The 4,638-nt window shown below is 38.4% G+C and overlaps 1 pseudogene; it reads right to left on the bottom strand.

Annotated features, from left to right (window-relative positions):
* Nucleotides 1-1,273: 1,273 nt before the first annotated feature.
* On the bottom strand, nt 1,274-3,665 carry LOC100685849 (annotated as a pseudogene).
* Between the last annotated feature and the right edge of the window lie 973 nt (nt 3,666-4,638).

The raw sequence follows: 4,638 nt of genomic DNA, 5'->3' as shown, positions 1-4,638 counted from the left end.
ATTAGTTGACCATAGAGTCGAGTGCCCATCTCTGGATTCTCTATTCTGTTCCATTGATCTGTGTCTGCTTTTTTTTTTTTTTTTCAAAAAAAAAAAGTAGCTTTTTTATTCAATTATTCACAGGAGAGAATATAATCTGTTGTTACAAAAAGTTACTTCATAGGCCATTCCCAGAATATGACAATAGCTTAGGTAAAATATTGCTTTTTAATTATATTCATAAGAATAGGACTTTATCTATACAAAAATGAGAAGGAAGAGGAATAGGAGAAAGAGGAGAAGGAAAAGAAGAAAAGCCCTTCAACAGCACCATATCCTTAAAACAGAGTCAAGTCTTCAACTTGGTTTTCCCACCCAGAATTCATCCCCCATCACCCTCCAGAGCACATCAGAAAATGCGACAAACTCTGTAGAGACTAGGATCACATTCAAACTTTTTTTGAAAGTAACCATAATGAACATTCTCATTTTTTTTAAAAAATATCAAACTAGGTTACTTCTTAAAGTGTGTCATTCAGCAAGATCCAATGAACTTGGTGTCCAATTTCAAGCTATTTTTTTCTTTTCTCAAAAATCTTCCTGAAAATACACTCAAATATAGAACTTGTCTCATTTCCATCTATAGTGTTGTAATAAAAATGTACTTATTTCATTTGAGAGAGTTTGGTTATAAAGAGTAGCTGAATGGTAAAAACCAATCTCGTGGTCTTCATTTTTCTGCACTCTATGCCCTCATTTTAATCTAGCAACTATCATCCAATTAAGTTCTCTCCAAAAATCTTTTTTAAACTATAAATTAAGATGTATATTGTTTTTTGGGGGGGGGGGGTTTTTAGAGAGGAAGAGAGAGAGCAGGAAATTCGGATAGAGGGAGAGAGGGAATCTTAAGCAGACTCCACCCCCAGCACGGAGCCCAATGTGGGGCTCAATCTCATGACCCTGAGATCATGACCTGAGCTTAAATCCAGAGTCAGATACTCAACCAACTGAGCCACCCAGGCACCCTTAGATGTATATTAAGTTTTTAAAAAGCAGTGTCTTTAAGAAACTTCAAAATATGGGAGTGCAAGACTTTCAATTCTCCTTTCTTAATTACAATTTCAGAATTGGGGCAGAACCCTGTGCCATGAAAAGGGAAATTCTCCCTCCTTTATGCATTTTCTCAGGAAGCTTCCCTTGTATAAAAAGAGAATTTCCTAAATAAACTAATATGTCTCTGTATGCATCTAAACAAACACAAATATACAATAAAGTCCAGTGACATTTCTCTCTTCTACCATAGTGATGTTTTCAAATATTTGGTGGAATCCAGAAGCAATTGAGTAGCTGCTTCACGGCAATGTCTTTTGATTAGTTAATTTAAATCTTCACTCAAAAATGAATCCCCTTGTAAAACTTCATTCTTTCTTTGGGAACTTGAAGATTCAACGGGAGGATTGAATGTCATTGCAGCCATGCTGTAGGTCTCAAAGAGTTCTGCAGCAGATCTCTGGCTCAACTCTGGCTTGAGCGCTGCTGAGCCTTCAGAGGGGGCTCCGGCCATCAGGTGGGCCGCAAATCTCCGCATGATGGGATGCAATTCCCAAAGCGCAGTGTTCTGAGCATTACAGTACTCGGGCTCATCCAACTCAGGAAGGAAAACCCCACTGCCCTGAGATTCACTGTCAAGTAACAGATCTGTTTTTGGGAAAGTGTACATTAATATTCTGTTAGTTGCTAAAATGCCAATGCTTGAATTTGGAAGAACATGAAGAACAAGGTCACAAAGACGCTTGATGAAGGCAAGGGCTCTCTGCTGAGAAACCTGCTTTCTGCACTTAGTTAGCATGACATCAAGGCACTGGAGTACAATCGTGACAACTTCATTGGTAGCACCTGCATGTAACTTAAATAGTATTTTATATAGATGTGTATAGAATTTCCTCGGATCAACATTCAGAACATCACCTTGCCCAGAAAGCATATGAAAAGCAGTCTGGACACAGGCTTTTCTCCATAGCTTAGATCACCAGACTCAATGAGAGTATGAAGTACTACTAATAAATCATCAAAAAACTCCACTTTTATAAGATAAGCCAACTTGGCAAGGCCTTCTAGAACTGCTGGCAGGAGAGGTTACACTCTGGGCCTTCTTCAATATTCTGAAGTAGGTTACAAACACAATATTCAGAGTCTCCATGTGCAGTTTAAGTTTTCTCTCTGTGTTCTCTGAAGCTTCTGCCTCCAGAAGCTCTCGCTCTAGTTTCTCTTCTGCTTTATTCCACTTTTTCTGCATTCTTGATAGTTTTTCTCTTTTCCTTGAAAGTCATGAACTTTTTTGGTTTATTAATGTCCTCTGTATCTTTTTTCACTTCTACTTCCTTGATTCTTAAGCACAATAATGTCTTTAACATCTCTGACCTAACTTCATAATTTCTGCCCTTCACAAAACCAGAAATCACTTTAATCACACCATGGGAAGCTTGGCCTAATTTATCTTGCTTAAACCATTTCTTTACTGCCTCACAACACATTCCAGAGATCGACTTTGATACATCATTCATGAGAGGGACAATCAATACAATGATGTTGTTGTGAAAGTTGAAATGAGGTAGTGACACCAACAGCTCACACAGGCTCTTCACAGCCACTTCCGCCAGTCCTTTGTAGGCCTTTAAGGAAAATACATTACTTTTCTTCAGTTTCCTTTGCTTCTAGTCTTTAATCATTTGCTCCATATTTTCCAAATAAAATTTACATTGGCTAACCAGGCCTTCTTCAAATTCTCTTAATTTGGGGGTTTCTTTGAGGATCTTGGTGGATTTTTCTTCTTCTGAGGGGTTGTATTTTATATGAAGGAGTAATGTCTTTAAATAACTCCATCAGGGAAACTATCACCAGCTTTTGAACAGTAACAGCCACATCAGGATCCTGTTCCATCAGCATAGAACGTAGTTCTTTCAATTTTTTAATATTAGTTTCTGGATCTGATAATATGGCAGATGCCAAAGCTGCAATATGCATTTTCTTATCCTATAGCTTCTTCCTTCTTTCAATTACATGTTCTTCTAATGTCAGTTCTCGAATGGGATCTTCAACAATCTCTTCCTCAAGTTCCACCTCTTCTTGATCCTCTTCATCTTGGTTATTGTCAGTAACTTGCTTCTCCCTGGTCTGTGGGATTATACCACTTTTATCCTTGATGGGAAGCAAGTGAATCAGTTCCTTCTCTGGTGCAGTTTGCAGAGTTCTTGGTATTTTTTCATATTTATCTATAACATGCTCATGCTTTCGTTTCTTGGAGTGAACAGGTTCGCTAGAAGAAAGATCTCTCGTTAGAAAAGAGGCTCTTTGTCCTAACTCTATCATTAACTGCAAGTCATCTTCATTCATCATATCCAAAGGAAGTGCTTCCTCTTCTTCCTCCTCTTCCCTCTCAATTCTTTTACCTGGTCTTTTCTCCTTCAGGTCCTCCAGTGGGATCGGTTTCTTAGACACAGCATCCTTTACAGCTGCCTTAGTTTCCTCTGTTCTTTTCAGTACTTCTAGACAGTGCTTTGTGGTTTAAATTGCTTATTTTTCAACTTGTTTTCAAGTCTGACTTTACTAGTCTTTAGAAACTTCCAAAAGCTTAGGATCTGTTTTTTATTTCTTCTTTCCAGTCTCCAAGGGTGAGGCATCCCCATTTATGTTCAAAATCAATATCTGTGTGTCTGTTTTTGTGCCAGTACCACAGTGTCTTGATGACCACAGCTTTGTAGTACAACGTGAAATCTGGCATTGTGATGCCCCCAGCTATGGTTTTCTTTTTTCAATACTCCCTGGGCTATTCGGGGTCTTTTCTTATTCCACACAAATCTTAGGATGATTTGTTCCAACTCTCTGAAGAAAGTCCATGGTATTTTGATAGGGATTGCAGTAAACGTGTAAATTGCCTTGAGTAGCATTGACATTTTCACAATTTTAATTCTTCCAATCCGTGAGCATGGAATAGTTTTCCATCTCTTTGTGTCTTCCTCAATTTCTTTCAGACGTGTTCTGTGTCTTTTAGGATATAGATCCTTTAGCTCTTTGGTTAGGCTTATTCCTACGTACCTTATGCTTTTGGGTGCAATTGTAAATGGCATTGACTCCTCAATTTCTCTTTCTTCAGTCTCATTGTTAGTGTATAGAAATGCCACTGATTTCTGGGCATTGATTTTGTATCCTGCCACACTGCCGAATTGCTGTGTGAGTTCTAGCAATCTTGGGGTGGAGTCTTTTGGGTTTTCTATGTACAGTGTCATGTCTTCTGTGAAGAGGGAGATTTTGACTTCTTCTCTGCCAATTTGAATGCCTTTAATGTCTTTTTGTTGTCTGATTGCTGAGGCTAGGACTTCCAGTACTATGTTGAATACCAGTGGTGAGAGTGGACATCCCTGTCTTGTTCTTGATCTTAGGGGAAAGGCTCCCAGTGCTTCCCCATTGAGAATGATATTTGCTGTGGGATTTTTGTAGATGGCTTTTAAAATGCTGAGGAATGTTCCCTCTATCCCTACAGTCTCAAGAGTTTTGATCAGGAATGGATGCTGTATTTTGTCAAATGTTTTCTCATCATCTATTGAGAGATCATTTGGTTCTTGTTTTTTCTCTTGCTGATATGATCAATCACATTGATTG

Source organism: Canis lupus, chromosome 21 (genome assembly GCF_011100685.1).
Source record: "Canis lupus familiaris isolate Mischka breed German Shepherd chromosome 21, alternate assembly UU_Cfam_GSD_1.0, whole genome shotgun sequence".
Taxonomy (NCBI): domain Eukaryota; kingdom Metazoa; phylum Chordata; class Mammalia; order Carnivora; family Canidae; genus Canis; species Canis lupus.
The sequence above is the reverse complement of the archived record's forward strand: the minus strand, read 5'-3'. Positions and strand labels throughout refer to the sequence as shown.